The sequence below is a fragment of the Herpailurus yagouaroundi genome, unplaced genomic scaffold (assembly GCF_014898765.1).
Source record: "Herpailurus yagouaroundi ecotype Mexico unplaced genomic scaffold, PumYag 252, whole genome shotgun sequence".
Taxonomy (NCBI): domain Eukaryota; kingdom Metazoa; phylum Chordata; class Mammalia; order Carnivora; family Felidae; genus Herpailurus; species Herpailurus yagouaroundi.
Window position 1 is genome coordinate 4,300,159 of NW_024412469.1, and position 8,516 is coordinate 4,308,674.

Below are 8,516 nucleotides of genomic sequence, written 5' to 3' on the forward strand. Positions count from 1 at the left end.
TACAAAAATATTTATTGCATTTCATTCAGCAATTGTTTTGTATCCAGTTTGCACTGGGAAGGTGACTGAAATACCTTGTCTGTCATTCTGCTGGAAGGGATCATATGAAGGTGATGAATATGAGGCTACAGCTAGTGTGACATTATGTCCTTTTCTGTCAGCTCCATTTTCATGTCATGTTTTACTGAGTGTGGGAAGTACATCCAGTAATTCTGGTAGAGGGAAGGAGGACATGAGAGGGATGTGTGCTGTGTGCTCTATGTGTGTATTAGATGTCATGGTTTTGGATGTGGTCATGATACCTTCCTCTGACCTTAACACCTATCTTATTGTTATTTGTTAGGAGCATGGTTAGGTCAATTTAAAAAAAAAAATCACTAAAATAGATGCACATTTTCACATGGAAGGCTTATGAATACATTATTTCTCATAGTTAAATAATCCAGAATACACCAATTTTAGAATTAATTACTAATGTATATTTATATTGTAAATTTTGTTTTGGTAAGATAGCCAAGTTGTTGTGGCAAAATAAAAATCTACAAAATTTCATCTTTGCTTTGGCATTTTCTAATCACCTGATTTGAGTTACTACAGAAAATATGAATGAGAAATCTATATTTTTATCTTGTTTTGTAAAATTTGTTTCCCTGCTTTGTTAGGCAACATACAAAATACAAAATGCTTTCTTAGTCAAATAAATTTGGGAAATATTCAAAATACTTAGATTTCTCAGGTTCAATAATATGCTAAGGTAAACTTCTATATTTTGAAAACATGTTTGATCATGGAATGCTTTGTTAACAATAGAGAGCTTATAGGACTGGTGTTGTATAGATCATTCTTTGGGAAAGGCATATGTATTTCAACACTTTAAATACAGAAGTTATAGAAAAGGAAAGAAATTCTCTATGGTATGCCTAATTTAGCTAATATGCAGATTTGAGATACTAAAATATAGGTTAATATTGTCAGTAGAAGATTACTAATTGTACTTACTAAGCTAAAATCTAAAGTGATATTAGATAATACATTCAGGTGTGCGCTGGAAATGGTGTGGACACCTTCAAGAAAGATATTACTGTTCACTGGATATATTCACATCTCAAGTTATTAATTCATTTGATTTCTTTTTGACTTTCAACGCAAGGGATCTTTAAAGAAAAACTACTTTATTACTTTTCAGATTTTGTTTATTTATTTGAACTAAGCTTATACCTGGCCAGAGGCTAGTGCAGCTTCCTAGAAATCTATTAATGCATTTTGGAATATCACCAGCAGGAACTAAAGTGGCAGAGACAGTGCCTCCCAGGAATTGTCTGTTTTATGCTAGCCAGGCCAAAAATCAGCCAGATCAGACTTAACCATAAGGGAGCCCAGAAGATTCCCTGCACAAAAATGTCTCTCACATGCCGTTTTACTCAAAATGCCATTTTAATGTGATGATGAATAATACTTGAGTAATTAGTACATTAGTAGTAATGTATGTATGTATGTATTGTTAAAAAGGCTCCATGCCCAATGTAGGGCTTCAAGTCACAAACTCAATATCAAGAGTCTCATGTTCTACCAACTGAATTATACACATGCCCCAAGATTTAGGCTTTTAAAAAGTTCACACACCTCTTATTCATTCAGTCATCACAATAAAACTATAAAGGTACTTAATATTCCCATTTTATAGATAAGGAAAGGCATCTCAAAAAAATACATAACTACTCTAACACATTCTACAGAGAATGCCATATGCCTTATTACCCTAAATATTATTTTTCTTTAAATTCTGGGTAGTTTCTATAAGATGATTATTTCCCAACTTTACAGCTCATATACTCATAAAAATATTTTGAAGTATACAGGCAAAAATATTTTGCAATATATCAATACTTGTATATTAATGATTTATAAATCACATAATATACTACTACACTGTAACAGTGTTTACATATTATAAAAACTAAAAACACCACCAAAATTAAGAAAAAAAGACCTAACAAATATTACAGAAACAAATTCTATATTTTCCTCCTAACCCCCAGTAGATCATCTTATGTATGCCTTCACTGTATACCACTCATTTCTGAGAACACTGCTTTAAGCAGTTGTACGCATTTAAGTTTTTGTGTGTTTGATTTAACTATCACAAAATAAAATTTTGGGAAACTCTACCCGCAGTATCTTCAGGAGGAATCATCCTTAATGAAAATTTGCAGTGTTATATAGAAAGAATTCTAGTGTCCAATGGCCTGATCTCAAACCTTGCTCTTAGTTGCTATACGGCCTTGAGCAAATTATTTAGCCTTTTTGCTTCATTCCTGTAAAACATGGATTAATAAGATTAATATCTACATCATGGAGTTGTGAGGATTAAATCAGCTGACGGAATATGTCATTAAACAAAATAGTCCGTACAAAGTGCTTAAAGCAGAACTTAGCACATGTAACTGCTGCAAACATATTGATTACTATCAAAGTGTTATTACATTATTTTGTAACAGTAGGAAAGAGGAAATTGTTTTTAAATAATTAAAAAATGCCTACTATGCACAAAGAGCTGACATAGTCACTGAGTGTATACGAAGATAAAATATAAGTTCCTTGATATTAAAATAACTTGCAATCATGAAGAGAGCCATGAGATCATTGGGGACATTTCCATTAGTCAGAGGTTAGTATTTAATGCTTCATTGTATTACCTAAAGATAAATTTTTAAAGTGTATTAGAAAGATAGTTCCATGTAAAAACTATTGACACAGCAATATTGACCACATTGACCCAATAACTTAATGATGCATGTTCAAATGCTCTGTAGTCAGTAGCCTCAACTACAGTGCTCAAGACGTGGATGGAAAAAACCTCATTAGAAAGATAGCATATAAAATTCAAGAAAGCAATATACAGGGAAGAGGACAAAAGAGAATGGTGAGATCAGGAAATTCCACATGATGAATTAACATGTTTGTCTTCATTAAAAGGTCATATCTTTGGTCAGAAATTCTTCAATAAGAAAAATCAACTACATTTAATCATGCAAAGTGAAATAAATAGAATTCACGGTAAACCTATTTGTGAATAAAAACAGCAAATAAATAATGCACTAGTTTTAATTTTTTTTACAATCTCCTCCTTGGAGGCAATTAGAATTTCATTGATTACTGAAACGATCTTTAAGTATTTTAACATCAAATTAAAGAGAGTGGAGTCATGTTTACTTTATTTTGGCACACTTTAGTGTATAAAACTTAGTTAATAGCTGCAATGCCTGTGGGTTAATTTTGAAAGATCTGTGTATTAGCTTGTTCAATATAGCAACCTAACTGAAAAATGTTAGGTTTTAAAATATAAAAATTATTAAAATTCTTATAATATAATTGATTTGATTATTATAATCCATCATTGGTATGGTGTATACTATCTTAAGTGCACATAGTACATTATAATTCTTTAATCTGAAATTTTATTTACTAATTTAATTGCATTCTGTGCTCAATAGAATTAATTGCTCATTTCTTTAACAGTAGGCTATGTCATTAAATAAAGTTGTCCACTGAAAGTATGTATTTTTGAACTTCATTAAGTAATGCACTTTCCTATCATGGAGAATATTGTTTTCTATAAAAGTATTGTGCTGAATTTGTAACTTCCAAGATTGGGGGTTGATATATGGTATGCAGATACTTAGGTCTCTTACAAACTCACACTTGGCCATGGGTTATCACATCATTGTTACTGAAAAGTGTTTGGTTAAGATATGGTTTTGTTGCCCATATGTGTACACTTTTATAAATCTAGTACTTAATATCAACATAATGCCAAAGAAAGGGTATTTTTTCTAAAATTAGAATTTCTTAGATATATTTATATCATTTGATCTGTCTTTAACATTTGAACATTCATTGTTCAGCCACCCTTTCTACATAAATCAAAGTAGAAATGTTCAGTGTCAGAAAGATTATGGGTGAATATTGTTTTCTACTATTGTGTTAAGGTACATGTACATTTTCTTATATTTCATTTTTAATCAAAGTAGTATATATACAATTAAAAATAAAGTAATAAAAAAAGCTTATGATAAGAACAAAAAAAATTACTTTCCTCCTCTTTATTTCTCCAGTTTTGCTCCCCAGAGGTAAATGTTATTATGTCCCTAAACAGTTTCTTCTGCTAGCTTCCTAAGTAAGTATGTATTTTAAATAAGGCCCAGAAAGCATTTTGTACCTTCTATATTTTGGAGAATGTTAAAATTAAAATACACATAAACTTTTCAGTAACAAGAAGATTATGGCACAAATTATTAATCTTTTTTTTTTAATTTATTTCTGGAAGCAAGGAAGAAAAGCAGTATTAATCAGCCGTGTGATGGGTTGAACATAAATCTCCAAAATATCTGTTTTTATGATTAAAAATAATTGTGTGTGCTGCAGCGAACTGAGTTCTGCAGTGTAATTAAACATATTTAACATATATTAACTCTATAAGTAATTTGCATAAATTATTCTGCTTAACAATTTTAGTGCACACCAGGGGATACTGTGATTTTTATCAATGTACTCTATTAACTAAATGGATAATGATATCGTTTTAAAAGTTGAGATATAATTACAAGCCCCTAGAATCTCTGAATGAAGGGTGTTACAGGCTATTGAAATAGTTTGCTGGAATGATAGACAGAATTGCATACGCTGTTTTGAAAGTTGAATTTAAACCTCTATACCTAATCTTCTGACAAATAACAACTATATATTTATTTATATTTTCTCAATGTTCCTTTTCAGATTTATTAGTTCATATGCTAGGTTTTTACTCTGAGAAGTACTATTATGCATATAGTTCTACATAATTATCATAATAATTTACCTTAATTGAAAATATGGATAAACATTCAATTTTGTGACCTGTGTGGCAAACTCGAGGCCAGGAACTTGAGTTCTGATTCTGGATTTGTCACTAAGAGATGAGTGACTCAGAGCAAGTTCCCTCATCAACGCTGGCTTCAGTTTCTTTGCCTATCAAATGTGATGGATTTGGTTGGACTCATATTAAAATTCAAAGAGGCTCCTTCAAGTACTTCACATAATCAATCACAATCACACGCAATCATCTTTATTTGTGATTCTATTTATTTTACTAAATCAGTACATAGTATAGGCACTTGATTACCCAGAAAGGAGACTTTTATCCACTTCGCATTTTACCTTTTCCTTGGCTCACTCTATCTTTCCATCCCTTACACCCTGCAAAAGCAAAGCCTTGGGAAAGGTTTAGAAATGTCTTTACAGTCCAGACAGGATGGGAGAGAAATAACTACATAACAAGCACCACCTGCTCCCTTGTTTCAACCATGCCAAGAAAAAAGTGTAGATTAAAAATTTTCAAAAACTTTGGTTTTTGACCACTTTACACTCAACAATTACTGAGGACCCCCCAAAATTCCATTTACATGGTTTTCATTTAATGATAATTATGGTATTATAAATTAAAACTAAGCAATGAAAACACTTATATTATTAAATCATTTAAAATAATCTCTATTAATATTAATCTAAAAACACTTTTCATTAAAAAAACTTTATTTTTCAAGCCAAAAAATAAAAAAGGTGCAAAGAGTAACATTATTTTGCATCTTTAAAAAAATCTCCATAATATCTGACGTAATGGTGGATAGGTAGATTCTCATGCCTGTTTCCAATTCATTATGAAATCATATGTCAGAAGAATTGAAAAAGGAAGCAACTCCCTAGTGTCACAAAAATACTTTGACCTCTCAGATTTTCCATAGGAGTTTCACCTCCAGACCACATTTTGAGATCTGTTAGTTGTTTTAAACATAGGTATGGGGATAATATATGAAATGCTGTGCTTTGACTAGCACAGTACTTAGATGGGAGTGGAGCAGGAGATATGGGGGTTGGTTGATCAAGCCCAGACAACCGTGAACTTGTATGCCATTGTGTATATTATACACCTTGGTTTATATGATTCTTTAAGTTCTTGATTTCAAACAGAGGTTACTTCAGAAACATTCCAAATGTTTGAAGAATTAGTAAGGAATGTGAATTAACTGAAAGAAATCTTATTTCCACTTGTACAAGAAGAAAAAAAATGTCTATGAATAGAACCACTATTTTGATTGCTTAGATGGTTTCACCAGTTTTGTTATGTTTTGATCATTACACTATTAAAAAAAAAAGTCATCACTTGGAAGTATTTCACTAAAACACATGGGAAAATTAGAAAAGAAACCAAAGTAAGCAAGAATTAACTTCCTGCTCATTTACCAACAAAGTTGACCAATAGGAAAGCTGAGATTGAAGACTAAGATCTTGGGGATATGAGCAAAGTTCAAAGTGAATTAGATGGGCATGCAAACTTTCTCTCCAACTGTGCAAAATGCAGGAACCAAACAAGGGTTTAGAATTCAGTATCTTCTTATCCAGGTTTCCAGTCCAGGATAGACTATAGAAGCTCGTCTTCTCCACCAGAATCTAGTCAGCATGTACTTCAGTTTACCTAATTCAAGTACTTCAGAATTCATTCATAGCTTATTTTGGTTTTTGGTTGTTTGTTTGGTTGGTTGGTTGTTTGTTTTCACACACTGTCCACATATTCCAAAACTAAAGCTAATTTCTCAAAACTCATATTCAGGGAAGAGAAATGTATCACTAATGACTTTTCACTGACAACAATAATCTCTCACCCTTACATAGTGCTTCCAAAATTCCAAGCACTGCCTTGAATATGTTCTGTATACAAATCTCATTAATCTCACAACAATGTCCTGATGTAGACACAATTATTTCCCCCATTTTTCAGATGAGGAAACTGAAGAACACAAAGGTTGAGTGTTTGCCTAAAGTCAGGGAGTCAGGATTTGAAGCCAGGCAACCTGGACCCAGAATATGAACAAGAACTAAGTAGCAACTAAATCTATAAAACTGAATATATAAAATTTTTTCAGGAAAAATTTCACATGTGTTAATAAGCCCCCTTCTTTCTTTCTTCCTTTCTTCTTTTTTTCCTTTCTCTATTTTTTAGTTTTTTTTTTTAAATTTTATTTATTTTGAGAGACAACACACAAGCTCCAGTCTGTCATCCCAGAGCCCGAGGTGGGGCTTGAACCCATGAACCACTTCTTTTTTTCTTCCTTTCTTCTTTTTTTCCTTTCTCTCTTTTTTAGTTTTTTTTTTTGTTTGTTTGTTTTAATTTTATTTATTTTGAGAGACAACACACAAGCTCCAGTCTGTCATCCCAGAGCCCGATGTGGGGCTTGAACCCATAAACCATGAAATCATGACCTGAGCTGAAATCAAGAGTAGGATGCTTAACTTACTGAGCCGCCCAGGTACCCCCAAAAAGCCTACTTCTTTAAATTATTGCTCTGGGTTTGTTTGTTTGTTTGTTTGTTTGTTTTTGAGAGAGAGAGAGAGACAGAGAGAGAGGCAGAGTATGAGCAGAGGAGGGGCAGAGAGAGAGGGAGAGAGACAAACCCAAGCATGCTAACAGCATGGAGCCTGAAGTGGGGCTCGATTTTATGAACCGTGAGATTATGATCAGAGCTGAAACCAAGATCTGGATGTTTAATTGACTGAGCCACCCAGGAGACCCTAAATTATTGTTCTTAAATAAGAATTTCTTGTGGATCACTCGGACCTCAGTATAGTATTAACACTACAGTATAAAGAATTTTCTCTATTTTCTTCACCACTGTATCTTTAGAACCCAGAACAGTAATTTGCACAGAATAGGCTCCTAATAAATACTTGTGGGAAAAAAATAAATGTAATTATTATAGTTATAAAGTGGGTTTATTTCAGAAATTCAGTGAAGTGGAGCTAGAGGGAGGATCGTTTAGTTTGTTTTTATTCTCCCACAGTTCTATTTATTGTCAATCTGTTACTGATTACCAGGTGTCTATTATTCAGTCATTTTCAAATTTAATTTTTATAAAATCTCTTGGGAATCCTGTTAAAATGCAGATTGTGATTTAGAGGGACTGACATGAAGCCTGAGCATCTGCATTTCTAAAAAGCTTCTAGGTCAAGTCAAGTCTTTGCTCTAAAGACCACTCTTTGAATATCAGAGTCTTTAGGTGTGACATTCAGATTTCAGTAATAAAATTGACTTAAAAGTCATAACAAGTAACAGAGAATATAAACATTATGAGTATCATGATTCTATTTTTTACATACTATCCTTCTCATTTATACTGTTGCCATTATTTTAGGACAAACTGAAAAGTGACATTTTTCACTGCTACAGGAATGATAGTCACATAGAATGTTAAATTCTTCAAGTTTCATTCAGAGACATACTGTGACACTTTGTTTGGATATCTCCAACTGTCAATGTTTTTCCTATGACCTTTCCTATGACTTAAACACAAATAAACACATATTTAAAAATTTGAAAAAGTGAGCTATCTTACAGCTAAGATTAAATGGAAAAATGCAGAGGGGTGCCTGGGTGGCTCAGCTGGTTAGCGTCTGACTTGAGTTCAGGTCATGATCTCACTGTT